Genomic DNA, 22,225 nt, shown 5'->3' on the forward strand with positions numbered 1-22,225 from the left:
TAAGGTTCAGCTCTCTTCTCATTCTACATGTTCTCCCTGGAACCAAATTTATGGTTTAAATCATCACCTTGCTGCTATTAACTCCCAGATCTCAACTCCCTGCCTGACCTTTAGATCATTCTATTGAATGACTTGCTGGAAATCTATACCTAGATACCACTCACCGCTCCCCTCTCCAACCTAACATGGCCATGCTGAGTCCAAACTTCCTCTTTCCTGTATTCTCTATCTAGATTGGTGGCCCCACCATTTACTAATCAATTCAGTAAGACACTTGAGGGCCATCCTGAACATCTCCCTTTTTTTCTTCTCCGCACTCAATCTACTACCAAATGTGGTTAGTTCTGCCTCCTACATAGGTCTCAGTCCTGTTCCTGCCTCTTCATCCCCACAGCAACTCCCCTAGTTCAGGCCCCTATCACCTCTCTAGTAACCATGACGGTGACTTCCTGATTGTTCTCCCTTCCTTCTCCAATTCATTGCATACCTCCTCCAGTTCATCTTCTACATAGCTGGCAGGGAATTGTATCTTCATAAATAAGTTCAGCTAGGATATGCCCTTCACTGAATTCTGCTCATGGCTCCCCAGTTTTTATTTACAGAGCAAAGTGCACATTCCTTAACATGACATACGGGGTTCTTCATGAGTGACCCCTGCTGCTCTGCTGGCTTCTACACGTTATCTCCTGGCGTCCACTGCACAATTTATTCTCCAGCAACAGAATGTTTCTTTTGTTCCATAGGCATGCCTTATTATTTCTCAACACACACACACATACATACACACACACAGCCCTTTGCCTAGCTAATTCCATTTGTTGGATGCCATTTCTTAATTCTGCTACAAGACTTTGCCATTTCTACCACTATAGTTGACCATGTTGCATTATATCGTTCTGTCTTATGACTGTCAAGAGCAGTCCTATTAATTTTGGGGCTGCCAGTGACCAGCCTATCGTAGGGACTCCTGGTACATAGTACAGGTTTCTTAATATTTATTGAGTGAATAAATGGATGAATAAACATATCCTCTAGGGAGTTCAGTCTCCTGACTCCGTCTGTGTAGATTCCCTCTGCAGCTTCGACTCACAACTTGAGGAGTGAACTAACAACTGTGCCTACGGATACCTCTGAGACTGCCTTGTCACTGTTGCTGTATTTCCCATCCTATTGTAATTCTCAAATTGTTTTGTCACTCTTCTGGGGCTGGAATAGTAGAAGGATTTCTCCACGGATATACATGTGGGAAATAGTAAAAGCCGCACACGATTCTGGGATTACTTGTATAAAATTAACATGTAGGTAAAGCAACTGCTATGTTTATTTTTGGGCTATCACTGAGGATGTTGTTTGCTGATTTTCTTTTTTTCCTATACCTCCTTATTCTCCCACTCAGTTGCTGGGGGAAGAGAGATGCCTTGTTAAGAGAAGGAAATTCTTGGAACTGGAGGAGGCTGAGAGACACTGCAAACTTTGCCTCTTCCTGGATTTACAGAGCACTGCATCAGGATAAGAGTCTTTTCCAGTTTAAAAATATTTCTATCGCTCTGATGCTTACTCTCCCCCTTTCACCCCCCTCCTCAGAGCCCCCAGTACCAATTGGTACCCCCTCTACCCTCCTGAACATATGTGAAAAATTCAGAGCAAGTTTAGTCCTGGGAAAATTGTGGAATACATGAATTTAGATGTATTGTCTTGGTTACTCTCCATCCCTGAACATAAAAAGAGAAGGAGGACCCTTCCATTAGCAATTTAGTGGCAGAATTTCAGGTCAGAGAGAAGAAAATGTATGAGGTAGGCAGACCTTTTGTTGATTAATGTCTTCAGACCACATTACAGAACCAATTGCCTACTTGACCTGTTAATCAGAACAGGGAAACATTTGTCTTTGAGCAATACATTTTAAGATTCTTCAGACTTCCTGCATATTCCTTAGTTTCTTCCAATCACAAAGATTTCTCGAAGCAAACTGAGGGGGCAGGAGTGGTAGTGATAAAATTATAGGTTTTTCTTTGCTAACCAGAAACTTCTAAATGCAGGCTGTTCCTGAGGTTAAGCGATAATTCTAAACTGGGAAATACAATGTGTGAGGACAAGGACAGCAGGGACACTTGCTAATAAGTGGCAGACTCTATTCTTCCTCTTGTCATTTGCTGCAGAAACATGAATCATGACCACATCTTTCCAGATCAGGGAGGACCTCAGAGTGACCCATAGATGCTCCCCTGCATGCTGACATGTGCCTCGTCAGATGGCCTGAGCGTGACTGTGAGCTGTCCAAATGCTCTCTCCTGTGTTTAGGGCACAGAAATGGAAAAGTCCCAAGAAAATACTGCAGTGGAGTCTAAGACTCCTAGGTCCCGGTTTCCTTAGCTGCTTTGTACGAGATAAAAGGAGGTGGAGAATGCTAATGGAAGTATCATAAGTGGAGGCAATAGGTAGACAGCTTTACAAAAACATGGGATTATATATTTCACGATGGGAGCCATGAGGGATGGAGTGGGAGGACTGAGGAGTATATTTCCCCTTCTCCATCCTTCCATCCTTGCCCCAAGTTCCTCAAGAGGTAACAGATCTCAAATGTGCAAACATGGCAGTACATTTTGTCTAAGCAAACATTACTCAGCTTTTGATTCTAGGTAGTTAGGATCCTTCAAATAGGATAACCTTGTAAAAATGTTCGAAATGTAGATGAGCCATAGAGTATGACCCATCAAACCCTTCATTAGGAGAGCTATAGTTTTTTGTTTTGTTTTTTTTTTTAAAAGATTTTATGTATTTACTTGACAGAGAGAGATAGCCAGTGAGAGAGGGAACACAAGCAGGGGGAGTGGGAGAGGAAGAAGCAGGCTCCCAGTGGAGGAGCCCGATGTGGGGCTCGATCCCAGAATGCCGGGATCACGCCGTGAGCCAAAGGCAGACGCTTAACGACTGTGCCACCCAGGCGCCCCAGGAGAGCTATAGGTTTTTATATTGACAATCATTTATTGAACTCCCCAATTCATTCTACAAAACAATCATAATTTTAATCTCATGATCTTCACGAAGAACTAAAATAGAGAGAAAGCTTTAGATTATTTTCATTTTAAATGTAGGTACGAGATGTTTAAATAAAATATTAGTAGACAGATTAGTCGCCAATCCAGCTGATGGAGTCCTAAAAAGGGGATGGGAAAGGAAGAAGTGAGTAGAAAAACATTAAAGAGAAGCGCTGGTCATGTCATTGTTTTAAACTAAAGCAGACCCTGGTGAGTTAATTAAGTGAAGAAATGAGATCTAAGAAGGCTGCAGAAAACTCTGAAGCCATGTTATCAAAAATGCTAGTCATGGGTAAGAGGAGGAAATCTGAAGGCCAGATCCTGACATACCTTTATGTCAGTGCCTACTATCGTGCAAGGAAATGAGAGCTGGATAAAGCAGCTAAGTATAAATGAATGAGTGGGATTGAAGAGGTAGTGTGGGGCAGCATTAGTAATCAGGAGGCCTGAGGTTCACTCGGTTCAGCTGCTAATTTGCCATGAGACCCTAGAGAAGTCACTTGACTTCTCTGTGAAATGAGGTGATTAGTTGATTTAGATCAGCACTTCTCAAGCTTCAGTCTGTAGAGGAACCACCCGAAGCTACTGTTGAAATGTGGATTCTGGTTCAGTAGGTCGGGGGCAGGCCTGAGATGCTGCGTTTCTAACAAGCTTCTAGGTTCTGCCATGTCGCTGATCTGCAGATCACACTTTGGGAAGCAAAGGTCTAGAGGACCTTTAGGTCTCTTCCAGTTCAATCGAACATGGTTTTATTATGTGCTCTTTCACAGGTAATCAGCTAAAAACTTTAAATTATAGGCATGAAGGTAAAACAATGGCCAGAACTACTGTAGTGAATAATAAAGACGTGTTCTTCTTTACTACACGTCAGTAGAGTGGATCTAGCAATGAAGTTTGACTTAGCGACTCAGTGAGTAAGAGGGGCGGAAACAAATCTCAGTCGGAAAGATGTGAACAGAGAGAGAAGAACAGAGAGAGACACCCAGGACTCTCGTGAGAGGTAAAAGCCCTTGATGAAGATCTTTCATAATACAAAGGAACAAAAAGAGCCAGAGGACTCTTAGCCCTCTCCTAGTTCCCTCTGAATCTCCCTGACTTCATTTGGAGAAAAACAGTCACTGTGATCACTGACCCTCCTTCCTGCATCACCCAGCCTCCCTAAATGCAAAGACAAACAGGGGGCTTAAACGTGTACCTTAGGGTGAATTCAGAAAAGTGGCTCAGGTACTGACTGACGGACATCCTGGTCCTGGGCTTAGGGCCAGACACCAGGGGTGGAGGGTCCATAACGCAGCTCAAGGTTTGTCTGAGAACTGGGGACGAGGCGGAAAGGGTGGGAAGGACCCAGTATGATGACCGCGCAGCGCGTCTTCAAAACCAGAAAACTTCCTTCCGGCATTTATTCATTGGAAAAGGACTTCAGTTTAATGACAATAATGATTAGTGAACCATTTATATTCAGAAAAAAATCTGTGAAAGATTCTGTGAGGTAGATAGAGGCAGGCAAGTTAAGACCACCCAGCTAGTTAGTGTCAGATTAGAACTCACGTCTCTTCACCTTTAGTCAGTGGAATTCCCTTTACAGTGTGTGTCTAACACTATAGGTATTCAACCATACTGTACTCTGACCTTTTTCTCATATTTCATTCACCTTACATATCAATGATGGTTATAAAATTACCAGATGCTTTGTTATGTTATTTCATAGCAAGATGTTTTAGGAAATAATCTGCCATATTGGTGGGCGTGACGGCCATTGCTCATTCCTGATCCCAGACATTTCCCTTTTCTTCTTTGCTGACAAATTTTATTTATCCTCCTCTAAGAGTCCATGTTCTTCAGCAGGGAGTGGCCTCTTTCCCAGACGTAGGGCATTGTATCTTGATTGGTCTCAGCTAATCAAGATGGTGTGTATCTCTTGTCCAGTGATTGACAAGTTGAGATAAGTGTATGTGATGAAATCGTGGCCAATGAGATGTGAGGGGTAGTTGCTTCTGCTTTTAAAAAGGGATGCCTTACAAACATAGACCCTTTTCTGTCTCTGGACTTTGTCCTCACAGGTGATGCCTGGAACTGTGGCAGCATTTTGAAACTGTGAGGGGATGACATGTGACACAATGAGGGTAATAGAGATGAGAAATGAAAAGAACCTGGGTCCCTGATGATGTCACTGAGCCACTGAACCAACCAAACCCAGGACTGCTCTTCCTTTGGATTTTTAGCTCGACTTTCTTTTATTTGCAGTCAAGAGCACCCCAATGGATAGAGAGAGACTAGGAAGAGCTCAGTCCAAACTGGCATCGGAAGACCGGGATTGGAATCTCAGCTATGTCATCGACTAGCTTTGTTACTTTGGGCAAGTCACTTTCTCTACAAGAAACTTATTCCTTGTAAAAATGGAGATAATAAAATGACTACATCATTAGGTATTCAAAAGTGCTAACATAAACTGTGAAAACACCTGAAAATTGCTATTACTATCATTACTGTTATCTTTATTAATATTACATAATATGTAATCATAATCGGGCTCTGTCATAAGCAATCCGCAATGAGAATGTTGGTGTTTCTAGGAAAATCTCTGCATCCTGAGATATTTGTACCTTCCCTTTCTTTGAAGGGAGCATGAGAAAAGCCAGGCTGGTTACAGTTTTGGGGTGAGGGAGTTTGTGAATAAAATATGAGAGCAATATCTCACGACAAGCAGAAGGGGCTCATCCGACTGTTTTTGGAGAAAACGTTCCAGGAGAGTGTTTCCAGGGATTTCAATGCATAAGTGGGGCACAACACACACCAGGTAATTTTCCCCTCCACTTTTCTTTGCACTGAGAAGTGGAGAGCTCCACAGATTTCAAGTGAAAGGTCATGACTCTGATGTATGGAAGAGAAATAAATCTGAGAGCCTGACTGTACTGTATTATGAGAATACTAGTTCCTCAAGTAGAGGTTTGTAAAGGGCCTTCCTCCCTTCCACTTTCTTTCATCCTCTCCGCACCCCCAACAAGACCACTTTTTAAGCAGCCTCCAAACACTGTAAGACTTGCGTGGTTCACAGCTCTAGCCATTTTATCCCCCCTTTTGTTGCAAGAGTGAGAGCCAGAGAAGTTCTGCATTTTGTGTGTGTGTTAGAGACAGCCTCTTGTTACTGACTGAAAATAAGAATGTTGTGATTCCGATGAGTATATCATTTGGGAGGATACTCCCAGGGGGTTTGTTGTCTAAACTCCGGAGAGGAGAAGCCCTGGGCTGGGACTGCATAATGAGTGGGAGGAACCTATGAAATGGTTGCTTGGCCCAGTTCCAGTCCAGAGCCCACTATTTTTTATGGAAGGTCAAGAAATGAGGAGCTGGGCCTATGGACATCTGCCTGGAGTGATATTTCTAAACTGGTCTTTATCCTCTGGAGCTTCAGTTTCAAATTTAATTAGCTAGCTAATGATGGTAAATTATCATAATTAATTGATGACTGCTAAAGTGCTTTGACTACAAAGCACTAAACATAATTTCTAGGGCAGTTAATTTCTGGTCTAACTTTGAGAACTATTCTAGGAGAGAGAGTTTTATAATAATAATAATAATAATAATAATAATAATAATTTTTAATGGTTTAAACCATTAAAAAATGAATGAAGCCGTCTCTTGGTTTGGAACACTGCCTTAGGGGAGCGTCTTGTGTAGTCTCTCCTTCCGGCAGAGGCATCCTTGGAGGAAGAAGTTCTTGCAACAGATCTGTGAGTGTGCTTTGCAGTCCAGTGGATAAGACAGGAAAGTGAACGAGCGGTTATTATCAGGGAAGATAAGTAGCTGTGGAAAGGAGATGTCCAGGGAGCTGTAGAATTACAGGAGGGGGTCTGGGACATGTCCTGGTGGAGGTGAGAGCTGATGGTGAGGGATGGATGAACAGAAGTTCTTCAGATAGATGTGGGGCAAGGAGAGTGAGAGAGCCGTTCTAGGGGTGAGAGTCACATAAAGGTGTGTGTGTGTGAGAGAGACAGAGAGAGGGAGAAGAGAGTGACTGAGAGGAAGAGAGAATGGTACGTTTGAAGAACCATAAGTGAGTGTGTTTGGAAATGTAACAAGTGACATAATTAAAAGGCCAAGGGGCTTTTATTTAGAGAAGGTAATGCATTGTATCTCTCCCTGCCAAAACTCTCTCAAAGTGATGATAATGGGATTTTTAGAAGTAAATAAACTATAAGAAGAAACGGAACAGGAGAAACACAACAGTAGCAAAATTTTAGAAGCTAGGCAATATATGGAAGAGGGCAATTGATTGAGCAGATTGGAGAAAGTGGAATTCTAATCTTAAGTAAGCACGGAGGAAAAACAAATAGGAAGATGATTTAAATTATAGATTCCTGGGCCCCGCACCCTCCAAATCTTAGGAATCAGAGTTAACGGACACTCTGAAAGTAGAGGTAAAGGACGACCTAAAACCAGAAGAATCATTTCAAATCATTTTAAAGAAAGAGTTGGACCCTCAAATCATTTCTCCATCTATACAAGATGATCTCCCACCTCCACTCTTACAGAAAACAAGAGGATTATTCTCTTGAGAGGTAAGACTGATACCATATAGTTGAGTATGGGGATATCATGTTAAAAATATGGGGAGTTAATGAAAGTTTACATACTGAGATATGTGAACTCTGGTCTTGGATCTCCTATCAGGCTCTCAACATTTTGACAACTATCTCTTTTCTTTTTGACAACTTTACCTTTATCTTTCAGGAGAGAGATGGAAAGAGCCTTCTCTGAAAATGTGACCAAGTGAAGAAAAATGATTTAAGGGTACTGACATTGGGGCACCTGGTGGCTCAGTTGGTTAAGTGTCTGACTTTTTAAAAATATTTATTTATTTATTTAAGATAAAGAGAGGGAGAACTAGAGAGAGAGAGAGCACACATGAGCAGGGGAGGGGGGCGAGGGGCAGAGGAAGAGGGAGAAACAGGCTCCCCACTGAGCAGGGAGCCCAATTAGGGGCTCGATCCCACGACTCTGAGATCACAACCCGAGTCTAAGACGCTTAACTGACTGAGCTACCCAGGCGCCCCAAGCGTCTGACTCTTGATCTCAGCTCAGGTCTTGATCTCGGGGTCATGAGCTTAAGGCCTGTGTTGGGCTCCACACTGGGCGTGGAGCTTACTTAAAAATAAATAAATAAATAAACAAACAAACAAAAAGTGGTACTGACATCAGGGCTTCCATGGGGAGCCCAGTGAGATATCAATAATGAAGACCACAAGTCCATCTATAGGCACTTCCTTCAAGGAAGCAAAATTTGTAGGAAGTCTAATATAGTAAGGATGTTTATATATTTGGTGGAGACTCTGACGCTGAATTATAGATAAGTACACAGAAAAAATTAAGCGTATGTCCATAGAAATCCAAGCAAATAAACAAACAAATGAAAAACAGCTATTAACCTGGGAAAACAGAAAGTTGTGCCATAAAGGAAAAGTCATTATAATATATTACATGGCTCAGTTATGAAATGTGTTTACATAGTTATAATAACATAAACACGGTCTATTTATGGTACTAAAATTCTAAATTACAAATAGGACGGAGGGATGGAAAGCGTATGTTGGGAACAGGCACAGGACACTCTCTTCAAGTAGAATATCAATAGGTTATGTCTAAAAATACAAAAATCAGGAATTAATGAAATAATGATGGTCTTTATCAAGATAGGAAAAACAGGAGAAGAGGAATTATGAGGGAACGATAGGCTTATTGTGGAAGTGTGGCCTTTGAGGTACCTGTGAAACAGCCGAGTGGAGCTATCTCCTAGGCCGTTGGCTGTACGGGACCAGTGCCAGCCAGCCTCAGTAAGGGTTCTTGGAGAGCGTGAAGCCCTACAGGAAATGATCCAGGTGATTCTTTTCTAAGTTCTCCCCCAAGATGGTTGATAGCTACTCTCAGTCTAGATACACAGGAGAGAAGTTATCTAGTTTTATACAATAGATGCCTAAGGGCACTAGGGCTTAATGCCCTTGGAGAAACCGACTGAGAAGGGCTGGGTCAGTAGGGTGGGGAACGAAGCTTTGGAGTCATTGTCAGAGGATTAGTTGAAATTGGATGGGGGCCAAGGATAACCACTAGAGGACACTAACAGATTAGAGATGGGCAGGAGGATCCTGCAAGAAGACTAACAAGGAGCAAATAGAATAGTAATGAAAATCCCGGGAGACTCCAGAAGCTACAAAGAAGAGATTTGAGAGAGCAGGTGCCCGGTAGGTGCCAACAGCTGCACAAAGGTTATGTGAAGTAAGGACAAGAGGGAGGCTGTTGGCTTTATGTACGAGGAAGTTGTCAGCAACCTTAGAGTGGTTTTATTGGAGTAGTGGTATCCAGAAGCCAGACTGCCGTGTACTCGGGGCCCAGGAACTGGTCAGCTGAAACTAGTTATTTCTTACCACTCACCTCTCTAACCCAAGCTAAAACTTTATTCATGCTCCAAGTCACATCTCCTGGGAGAGAACTGTGTTTTCACCCAGGAGACCACTTAGACACACAACATTGGGTTTTTACAATGACTTGCGTGAGAACATTTCTAGGGATTCATGGGCCCTGGCCAATCCTATTATTGCATTCTTTAGATTAGTTATTTTTATGTTTTTTTAATGTGAAACCTTAAGTGGGATGAACTGCTGAAACTGACCAGGGAAAGTGTGTTGAATTATCTTGTCCTTCAAGTAATTTCTTAGCAGGAGCCAAGAACTTTTCATCTAGAAAAGTAAAAGCCTTCCTGTAATATGAATGGATGGTGTCCGTTTGTCACTGGAACCTCTGGTGGTTCAGCGTTGCTGCTTCAAATATTTATCATTCATTCATTCATTCAAATATTTACCATTATCCTAAGAGTTGTGGCGATAAAAACAAGGAACAGATATGGATTGCACTCTCCAGAAGCTTGCAGTAGAGTCAAAGGGATGGTTCATGTGTCCCATAGCTACAGTACAAGGTAAAAAGGCTAAAGAAACTTATTTTTATGGAGTCTTCTATCCAAATCAGTCATACGTGGGGAAATGGGGTCTCCCAGGAAGTGTGTGATTGCTCTGCCTTAATATCGGCCTTCATCTGACCTGAGTGTGACCTCAGTCTTTCCAGGGCTCTGTGGGTTGTGAACTCTCGACCTATAGGACAACTTCCAGATAGAGCAGCTGGGCCATAGATGTAAGGAGAGGGTGAGGACGAGGTTCCACCTGAAGCTTACGTTTGGAGTTTATGACGATGCTCCCTCCCCATAAAGGGATTATGAATTGGGGTGCGGGAGGAAAATGATACTTGCGAACTGCTGAATACTCGAAGGAGTGTACTCAAGTGTAAAGGAGGAGCCTCAACCCTTCTGCCTGGAAGGTCAAGATGTTCTTGTGGCAGAGCTAGACCTGTGGCTATGAAGTCAGATGCGATTTACGGTAACACCCAAATATCACTGCCCAGAGCCCATCCATCCTTAACAGGGAGGACGTCCTCTTGCTTCCAGGAGTTTGTTTCCCTAAATATTTCTGGGCCCGCCCTCACAGGTTTTGTTTGGGCATCTCAACTGTTCCCTTGGTCTCCTGGGGTTACCCTAGGTAGAGTGTATGTAAGGGTCAGCAGTTTCTCAGTCGTAATCAGAGTCTCTGTTAGCAGCTCTGACATCCCTGTGCTTGGCTGGTCACAGATATATGCCAACCAGGGAGCCCGTATATATATCCAGATGGCTTGTGGGCTTCTGGAACTCTACTCCCTCTGGGTCAGTTGGGAAATGTCTTTCTCTTCTGACCAGCTCTTTCGAAGGTGTTTTACGCAGCGGGGCTTGGACCTCAGCAACACAGTCTCTCTTTGCTCCACACCCCCCTTTCCCGGGATGGATGGCTCATCAAGGAGGGTTTTGTTTTTTTTTTTTAAGATTTTATCTATTTATTTGAGAGAGAGTGAGAGTGAGAGAGATCACAGAAGGAGAGGAAGAGGGAGAAGCAGACTTGCCGCTGAGCAGGGAGCCGGATGTGGGGCTTAATCCTAGGACCCTGGGATCATGACCTGAGCCAAAGGCAGATGCTTAACTGACTAAGTCACTCAGGCGCCCCCATCTAAGAGGGTTTTGACTGAGTGATGTCAGGCTCCACATCACACCTCCTTGTAACCTTTGCTTCTCCAAATTCCAGGCCCATTCTACCACCAGGTTCAGTCATGGTTTGGTTGTTCTATTGGGCTCCAGGCATACCAGGGCTATCACTGGACAGCTATTTTAGGGTCCATGAATATTTCCTCAAGGCTCAGAAGTTCCTTGAACATTCTCACAGAACCCCAAGAACTTCTTGGGGAGGGTGTTCTCCAACTTCACAACACTGACCAACCAGCTATGTGTGCAGATAAGGGAGAGGGTAGGATGAGGGTACATTTTTATTCCAGTGTCATGGGAAATCAGTAGAATTTCCTTTAAAAATACATGTGTGATTGCATTCAGAAACCGGGGATGTACTGTATGGTGACTAACATAATATAATTAAAAAACATTAAAATAAAAAAAAAATGCATGTGTGTACAGTGAAACCCTGAAGGGCTCCTTGGGGTAGGGGGTGGTGAAGTGGACATACAAAAACAAAACAAAACAGGAGGCTTTGGTCGAAACTTTCAAACCCAAGTCATCGCCAATTGTAGCAGCTCCATAGGTCTGAGCGAGCTTAGCTCATTAAATAATGCCCTCTTCTAAGTTGCTGGAGAGTCTCGGGTATTTGTGGATTAGCTTCTGAAACTTTTTATATTTGTATTAAAAATTGTGCTTGATAGTGGAGATGGAATGTGTGTAGGAGAACAAAGGATAATTGAATATATTCGTTCTCCCCCCCCATATGTTAGGGGGAATAAAAAATACTTGGGGAAGAGGGCATTTGTCACTGTTTTTGGCTGCCTGCTCAAGTCCCCCCATCCCCATGTATCTTTGAGACATTCTTCATCTGGGCAAAGAGTTGAGTCTTCTTCTTTCCATAAGAACAGTAGATCACGGAACACTACATAAAAAACTAATGATGTACTGTATGGTGATTAACATAACATAATAAAAAAAAAGTAAGGGAATAGAAAAAAAATACATGTCACAGAAAACAAACAAACAAACAAATAAGATACCATTTCAGCTTTCCTTACAGCAAACCCTAGTCATATGATTTAGGACTCATGGGTCAGGTTTACCCAGAGAGGACTTTGACTTGAAGTTAGGAATCCGAAAGAGCTGGGGCTATATAAACACTCTCTTGGGGGGGCTAATGGCCCCAGTGGAATTAGATCCGATTTCCGGAGTCCATGGTGGTAACGGTTGTAGCAGAGGGGCCGGCCTCCAGGGTCCATGTCGTCAGTGGGATGAGCAGTTGTCTCTCTGTCCAGCAGAAGCAGCAACTACGTGTTCACGGAACCAGTTCCAAGAGGGTTTTGGATGTTTTTCTTGGATGGATGCATTTAAACCCGATTCAGATTCTCCTGAAGCCTCCGTGAACAAACCCAACAGCCTCGAATAATTCCCTTTCTGCCCCAATCGCCCAGCACACAACTAAGAAACTTGACACCAAATAAACAAGTGAACCGTCAAACAATTTAAATTGCAAAGTGTTTGAAAAGGAGGAAAAGGGACCCATAAATCCTCACTTGAACACAAAAATAATGACCTTATGATTCCCTCATGACGCTTTCCCGTAGTATGTTTCCATGGACGGTAAAGGTCATGTGAACAGAAAAAGTCCCCATCATCAAATGATTTTGCAAATTTGGAAAACGTTCTGATAATATTACACGGTTTTCTTTACTTCAATACTTAACACCTCAAAATCTTTAGTATATTAATTCACTTCGAGAAGATTCAAGAGAGAAACGGTTACATTTTCCCATCCCGGAAACATGTCAAAGGATTTCGAGGTACACGTGTTATAAAATGCTGCTTTTTGCTCTTTTTGCCCACGCACGTGTTCCATATAATGCTACTCATAGGGCACGTGAAGTTGTGTGCGCTGCTTTACTCTTCTGTGTTGTATCACGGGGACTTCGAGGGCAAGACTTTGCATGGAGGAAGCTTCTCACCTTTTGTCTATGGGGTCTGTAAGTGTGAACCTGAGGTCATCCAGCAAGCGAGCAGGTGGGCACCCCTGCCCTGAGCTAGCAGACCAAGTCTTGGTACCTGGTCTCTGCTGTGTATATTCTGATAGAAGTAGGTGAGGACTTGAAATCAGGGCCAAGACCTAATCCTGAACCAAACTACATTTATTTGGGCATTTCCAGCTCTCTAAAGAACATATCCAACTTCCCACCCTCTCCCCAAGCTTCAGGATAAGACCTTTCACAGTGATTTGACTTGGACTGTAAAGGAAGGAAGACAATTTGATTTTCCTCAAAGGAAGAAACTCAAGTGCAACAGGCTGCTGGGGCAGGGTTTGTCATGCAAATGGACACACAGTATTCTTTTCCCTCCCGTTTATGCCCACTATGAAAACGGCAGAGATTTTAAGAGATTTAAAACAGAGAAAAGAAAAATAATGGATCATCTGTGGGGCACTGGCTATTAAAGGAGAAAAAAAAACACTTTTCACTTTATTATTTTTTTTCACCTGCTGAGTTGGCCCCAGGAGATATGACACTAACTGATAGCTGTATCCCAACTGTGCTACATTACTTGGCTGGTTAGAACGTAGTGTGGAGAGAGGCACAGGCATGAATCTCCATTCGAATTTATATTCAGTGAGGACAGGGACTTGTTGGTTTTTTTCACTGCTGTATCCCCAGGATGTAGAGTGGTCGTGCTATAAATATTAGTAGAATTAATAAAATCGGTCTCCTTAGAGAAGAACTCATTTTGCTGGGCCTCACTGACAGAGGTTGAACCTCTAATCCCTACCAGCCTGAAACTTCTAGTTTGGTATAAATGTGTATATTAAGGCAATTACCATCCTATTTCTCTAAGTTTCCTTTGAAAAATTGTCAAGCCACAGATCTCTGCATTGTCCTGTTTAGTAGGAAGGCAATCGGAATTATCTTCTTGCTGCAACTTACATGTTCAGAAAATGCATGGTTTTGTTTCTGGTAATATAATGGCAAGGCACCTGGAACGATCTTCCTGCTAATAAAAATGAAAAATGCTGGTTAATGTATATTTTAAAGATCTTCTTAAAAACACCGGAGAACTGGTAAAATATAGCAGTAAAGATTTATCAGCCCAACATCTAAGGGAAAGGAGGACCCAAGAGAAGTAAGCAAAAATTTTACCCTGAGGGTTATTGCTGAACCTGATAAACTGGAGCTTCAATTTTTATAGTTTTATAGGACAAATGCCTGTGTGTGTGTGTGTGTGTGTGTGTGTGTGTGTGTGTGTAACAGAGAGAGGAGAGAGAGAAAGAGAGAAAGAAAGAAAGAAGAAAGAAAGAAAAGTTCAGTGACATGCTAAGTTGTCAGTGTGAGCCAGAACTAAGCCCAACTGCGCCTCTTGCATACACAGGAAACGTCAAAGCAAGTTGCTTAAGCACCAGAGAAAACAGGATCTTTAAAAATAGTCCAAATCACTCCCTGATAATTAAAATCTTAAGCTGACCTATGTGTGGACATGTAAGTCAAATTCTAGTGAGCTGGGTGGTCCAAAAACCTTCAAGTCAGATTTTAAAGTAGTCCCAGAATGGCAATGCCCCAACCATCTGGAAAAAGCAAGCACAGATCCTCTCTGAGGAATCCACTTCCAGCCAAGGCTTTAAAGAATTTTCTTAAGGAAAAGGAAAGGGAAAAGGAGCAGCTAACAATGAACAATTACTAAATATATAGACGGAAGAAATTGATCTGCGTACGTTTCTGGTATTATCAGCCTCATAATTCCAAGTAAACATGATTACTATGTTTAAAGAAATGAAAGACAAGCAAAATGTCTGTAGGGGACATTTAGTTTTGCGTCTACAACGAGGGTCTAGATAGGTGTTAAAAGATAAAATGAGGTACATTAAAAACTGTAAGTTTTTTGGAGCGAAAAATCAATTCAAATCTAACAGCACCAATACAAAAGTGGTTAGAAGTGCTCTGCTGAGAGAAGCCAAGGCAGGACTTACATAGAAAAAGTGCAGAAGAAAAGTAAGGAAATTACTGATTGGCTATAGTTTAAAGCCCAGTTGGCTGTTTGTGATTGGTTATCCTTGGCATTCTGATTTTGTAACCTTGAGGCATTGACAGGCTTAGATTTTAGTTTGCTAGCATAGTCCACCATGGCATTAGAGGCACCTCAGTATAAAAGTCTCCTTTTAAAATGAATTTAACAGAGATTTGAGCAAAACCAAATATAATTTATTGGAATGACAATTATAATAAAATTTAAAAACCCAGTAGGTGAGTTTAACATCAAATTAGATAGAGATGAAGAGAAAATGAATGGACTTGAAGATAGGTCAAATAAATTATCCAAAATGTAGCATAGAAACACACGCGTGAAATGAAAATACGAGAAAGATACCAAGAGCCATGGTGAATAGAAGATCTAACAAAAATTTCATTGGAATTTAGAAGGAGAGGTGAGAATGGGATAGGGAAAATGTTCAGAGAGATAATAGGTGAAAATTCTTTATAACTGTTAGAGACTAAAATCCACAGATTCAAAAATCCCTGCAAATCACAAGGAGAATTAAAAAAAAAATGCACATCTGGCACATTGTAGTGAAACTGTAGGCCATCAACAACAAAGAAAAATCTTAGAGGCAACCAGAGTGGGGACACAGACAGATTACCTGTAAAAGAGTAATCGTGAGACAGCTGATTCAACAGCAACAACAATAGAAACCTGAAATCAAATCTTCAGTGTGCTAGGAAAAAAATAACTATTAATCTAGAATTGTGCCCCCAGGGGCGCCTGGGTGGCACAGCGGTTAAGCGTCTGCCTTCGGCTCAGGGCGTGATCCCGGCGTTATGGGATCGAGCCCCACATCAGGCTCCTCTGCTATGAGCCTGCTTCTTCCTCTCCCACTCCCCCTGCTTGTGTTCCCTCTCTCGCTGGCTGTCTCTATCGAATAAATAAATAAAATCTTAAAAAAAAAAAAAAAGAATTGTGCCCCCAAAGAAAGAATATTTCAAGAATAAGAACAAAATAAACACATTTTCAGAAAACCAAAACCAAGAAAATTTACTGCAAGAGGACCCTCTATAAAGGAAAATTTAAAGGATGAATTGCAAGCAAAAGGACAGGCTTCCCAGATGAAAGGCTTACAATCAGGGAAGAATGAAGAGTGAAAAAGTGGTAAATACAGGAGTAAACGCAAATACTCATTTACTGCCTGAAACAAGCTCACTAACATCTTATGTCTGTATGTTTTCTAACATAACGTAAAGATAAACTACTTAATGAAAATAGTAAATCTGGAGGTTGATAAACGGCATTAAAGTGTTATGAAGTCCTTACACTGTCTAGACAAACAGTAAAGGTATTGTTTAAACTTAGATTTGATAAATTAGTATGCATGTTGTAATTTCTATGCAAGTTACTGAAAGAATAAAATATCATGTACAATTTCCAAACCAGTGGAAGGAAAAAATGAGAGGATGAAGAAAACTAAGTCAAAAAAAAAAAAAAAAAAGAGAGAGAGAGAGAGAGAGAAATGAGAGAAAGAGAAAGAACAAAACTAGAAAGCACTAAAGAACGTGAAGGAATATATGCAGAAATATATCACTAATTTCATTCAATATAAAAAGAACAAGTAAAAATATACAAAGAACATGTAAAACTCAACAATAAGAAAATACACAAACCAATAAAAAAATGGGCAAAAGATCTAAACAGATACCTCACCAAAGAAGACGGAGAGATGGCAAATAAGCATATGAAGAGATACTTAACAGTGTTTGTCTCGAGGAAATTGCAAATTAAAAACAATGAGATACCACCACACACCCATGAGCATGGCCAAAATCCAAAAAAAATTGCCATTATCAAATATTGGCTAAGATTCTGAAGAACAGAAACTCATTCATTGCTGGTGGGAATGCAAAATGGGACAGCCATTTTGGAGGACAGTTTGGTGATTTCTTACAAAGCTAAACAGTCTTACCATACACAGCTATCACATTCTTATGTATTCACCTAGTAGAGCTGAAAACTTATATGCACAAAAAAGCCTGCACATAAGTGTTCGTAAGGGCTTTATTCATAATTACCCCAAACTGGAAGTAACCAAGAAGTCCTTCAATAAGTGAACGGATAAACAAACTGGTACATCCATGCAATAGAAATACATAAACTTCAAAACATAAAGACTGAACCTCAATGCATGCAAATTAAAAAATATCATTTAGGGGGCGCCTGGGTGGCACAGCGGTTAAGCGTCTGCCTTCGGCTCAGGGCGTGATCCCGGCGTTATGGGATCGAGCCCCACATCAGGCTCCTCCGCTATGAGCCTGCTTCTTCCTCTCCCACTCCCCCTGCTTGTGTTCCCTCTCTCGCTGGCTGTCTCTCTCTCTGTCGAATAAATAAATAAAATCTTTTAAAAAAAATATCATTTAGGAGTCTGAGGGATCCCAGGGAAGAATCCAAACTATAGCAATAGAATCTAAGTGTATCACAAATGTATTTTAAAAGACCTCACTAAAGAGGAAGGGGGAAAAGGTGCTGAACCAAGTAGCTTTGGAAATGACTAGCATTTGTGAGACCAAATGCAGAGGCAGCTGAGCATCACGCTATACTCTAGTTGGTAAAGTTGCTTCCTATGGAGGTACAGGCTAGCAATTCCTTTTTTTTTTTAAGATTTAAAAAAAACTCTATTTGAGAGAGAGAGAGAAAGAGAGAGAACGTGAGCAGTGGGGAGAGGCAGAGGCAGAAGCAGGCTCCCCACAGAGCAAGGAGCCCTATGTGGGACTCAATCCCAGGACCCTGGGATCATGACCTGAGCCAAAGGCAGATGCTTAACCGACCGAGCCACCCACGTGTCCCCAGGTTAGCAATTCTGATACTGTTATGCATGTATATTGGAACTGAAAAATTACGTAAATGATGGCAGATGGTGACTCTTTCTCACTGTTGGGGAGATGCTGGAGTCATCCATATGGTAATGGATTAGAATTAGAGACATCAGTAAGAACTCATGTCTAACTTAATATAGATACAAATGGTTACATACAATTAACAGGAGTTAATATACACACATAAATTCTGTTGCTTTGCCAGCTGAGAGAGCCCAAAAGCAACGACACAGCAGTAATGAGCATGTGTAGTGCCCAGATCTTGTAATTCCATTAGCCCATGAAAAGAACTTGGAGAAATGGTTGATTCCAGGATTGGGGGCAGGAAATATGCAAGATGAGTCTAGAGCATCTTATAGTGTCAGAAAGTAAGGAAGTGCTCAAAAAACATGTCACAAACAGATAAACCCCTCATAATGATGTAGGTAAATGGAAGGAGCACAGGAGCCTACGAAAAGGGCTTCCAATGGCCAAAGCTGGAGCAATTTGAGCAACAAAATAAAGTAGTGTTGGTTTATAACCAAACTATAAAACAAATATCCGTGAGTCTGGACTGATATAAATACATGATGGCGTAAATAAATAAATAAATAAATGGGAGAGAAGAGACAATTCTCTCATGCAGAAAAAAAAAAAAAACTTCAACCAATTTATGTAGGCACTCTCAAGGAGGTGACACATAACCCATTCTTTAAGTGTGGCCAGCACATAGTGACTTCCTTCCAAAAGATATGGTACAGATGGGGGCAAAGGAGTAACTTTGTGGTGGAAAAACATGATAAGCATTATCAAGTTATTAGTCGAGTGATCAAGGTCAAAATCAACAGTAGTAAGTCAGGTTGATAATATGCACCTTTGATCTGATGTAGTAAAAATGGCTCTTAACCTCTGTGGTATTCCTCCCTTAAACAAACTACCCCAGTCTAATCATGAAAACACATCTGAGAAATCTCAATTGAGGAACATTCTACAAAATGGTAGACCAGTACTTCTCAAGACTGTCAAGGTCATCAAAAACAAGGAAAGTCTGAGAAACCATCACAACCAAGAGAAGCCAAAGGAGAATTGAGGACCCTCTGTAAAGTGGTATCCTGGATAGAATCCTGGAGCAGAAAAAAGATGTTAGCTAAAAGCAAAGCAAATATGGCTTTAGTTAATAATAATATACCAATATTTGTTCCTTAAGTATAACATATGTACCATATCAATGTACGATGTTAATAATAGGGACAATTGAGTGTGGGAAATATGGTACTCTTTGCATTATCTTTGCAACTTTTCTGTAAATTTAAAACTTCTTAAAAATAAAGTCTATTAATAATAACTTAAAAAAGCAATTTGTGCTGTAGAGTTAAGAGAAAAAAGATGGTCTGGTTGGAGGAAATAGAAAATCCAACTACAGGAGCACCTGGGTGATGCAGTTGGTTAAGCATCTGACTCTTGGTTTCGGCTCAGGTGGTGATCTCAGGGTCATGAGATGGAGCCCTCTGATGGGCTCTGTGCTCAACAAGGAGTCTGCTTGAGACTCTCTCTCTCCCTCTCCCTCTGAGCCTCCACTTTCTGAAATAAATCAATAAATCTTAAAAAAAAAAAAAAGAAAATCCAACTGTATGTTATATATAAAAGAAACATCAAAAGTATAAGGATATAGAAAGGGTGAAAAGAAAAAAGTGAAAAAGGATATGTTGAGCAAAATCTAACCAAATGGAAGCTGGCGCAGTTATTTAAAGAACAGAAAATATATAGATTTTCAACCAAGATCCTTACTAGTGAGAAAGAGGTTCACTTCATTAAAAGACTACAGTTCACCAAAAAGATATAAAAATTTACAATTATATGTAGCTTAACAAGAGGACTTCTAAATATTCAAGCCAAAATTGATAACTCCAAGGAGAAATAGACAAATCCATAATTATTGGATCATTTTAATATCCTTCTCTTAGTAATTGATTGAACAAGCAGATAAAGACATCAGTAGAAATATGGAATATTTGAACATGATGAAAAAACCTGATTTAATGGGCATGTATTATTGACCTGACTAGCATATGCATTTTTTCAAAATATACAGAATATGCCAAAAAATGACTATATCCTGAGCCATAAAGCAAACCCAAACAAATTTTGAAAGGCTGAATAATGTAGATTGGGTCTTTACAGAACAATCCAATTAAGCTACAAATCAATGATAAATCACAATTAGAAACGTATGTTAAATATTAAAAACACACTGCTAAATAATCCTTGGTTCAAAGAAGAAATGCTTATAGAAATTAGCGAATGTTTTTAACTGACTGATAATAGAAAATACTGCAAATCAAAATGTATGAGATGAAGCTAAAGTGGTACTTGCAGAGAAGTTTATACCTAAAATGCCAACATAAGTAAAAAGAAAGGCTAGTCAAATTTAAGAGGATAAAATTGATAACATATCGTGACAAAGTTGAGTTTATTTCAACAATGCAAGGTTTTAAGATCAGAAAATTCAATGTCCCTACATTACTAGGTAAATAAGTGAAATTATGCAATAATTGCAGAAAAAACTTATTTAATTATTATAAACATTTAGCAACCTAGGAACAGAAAGGAATTATTTAATTTAATAAAGAATATTTGCAAAAAAAAGGGAGTGGACTAGAGAAAGTTTTGTTTATAATAGTGAAACGTTATAAGCTTTCTTCTTGAGATAAAGCATGAGATAAGAGTGCCATTATTATTTCTTTCAACATTGCTTTAGTTAAACCAGTGAAACATTTTGGCCAGTGAAATAAAGCAGGAAAAAGAAAAGGAATAAGAGAGATAAGTTTTGGATCAAAAGAAACAACATTTCATTTTTCAAAAATGGTATGATTTTGTATGTGGAAAATTCTATAGAATCCATGGATAAATTACTGGAATTAATGAGTTTAGTAAAATTTCTAGGAAGAGCATTAATAAACAAAATTCAATTATTATTATTATTTTTTAAAATAGCAGCAGCAAACAGAAAATGCAATTTTTGCAAGGTTAAGTGAAGTGCTATTGGGGGATACTCCTCCATGAGTCTTTCATTCTGCTATATGTCTTGCTGGGTATGCCAAGCAAGCAACGTTCTGACAACTGTTTACGTGGGTCTTATCTTAAGGTTGTTTTTGCACCAAGAAATCTTGAGGCAGGACATAATGTCTTCCTCTGGGACAAGGAGGAAGCTTGTTTAGTACTTGCAATTAAATAATGGGTTTCCCAAGCTCAGTGATCCTTAGCTGTAAAGCAAACCTACTCTGTGTGTGGATGAAAGCCATCTGGGCTCCTCCACGGGACTTGGATCAAGGAAAATAAAAGCACATACTTCCTGCTGAGGAAAATAAGAGGTTTAATCTCTGCAGGAGTCTCACACCTTCTACTAGCATTCATGAAACAAGAACAGGCTAGCTTATCAGCTTGGAGGTAGGGTAAAATAAAATCACAGACCCAAAAACTTCTTGGCAGTAAATCTAATAAAATATGTGTAAAGCCTCTTAGGAGAAAATCACAATCCTTTATTGGGAGACATTAAAGAAGATACAATAAGTTAAGAGATATTCTGTGTTCATTGACTGGAGGACTCAACGTTGTAAAGAGGCCCATTCTTCCAAATTAATGTATAGAATCAATGCAACTAAAATAAAAATTCCAAAAAAAATTTTTGGGGGTGGAACTTGACAAATTGATTCTGAAATTTATTTGGAAGTTCAAGGAGTCAAGAAGAGCCAGACTCTCTTGAAGAAAAAGAACAAGGTGAGAGGTCTTGCCCTACAGATATCAAGAGTTAGTTTAATTGAGATGATGTAGTATTGGGGCTGGAATTGACAAAAAGGCTTACATTGGAAAGGTAGCATGGACAGATCAGTGGGCAAGGATAAACTTTTAAATACATAGTACTGGGAAAAGTTATTATTCCTGTAAAATAATAAAAATATATTCCTACCTCACACCATATATTGTGTTGAACCATAGAGAACCTTCATTTTGTAGGTCAAAAATAGTCAAATATAAGCAATTTCATGTAATTCTACCTAATAAAAAATTCCAGGTAGACTAAAAACCTAAATGCAAAAGATAAAATCACAAATAACACAGAGAATACATTCATGTTTCCATCTGAAAACAAGACCAAACAAACACTAATCATCAAGGGCAAGATTGATAAATTTGGTTATATTGAAGCCAGAAACTCTCTATCAGACACCATCAAGGGTGTGGAAAGACAACAGAGT

Source organism: Ursus maritimus, unplaced genomic scaffold (genome assembly GCF_017311325.1).
Source record: "Ursus maritimus isolate PB19 unplaced genomic scaffold, ASM1731132v1 scaffold_2, whole genome shotgun sequence".
NCBI lineage: Eukaryota > Metazoa > Chordata > Mammalia > Carnivora > Ursidae > Ursus > Ursus maritimus.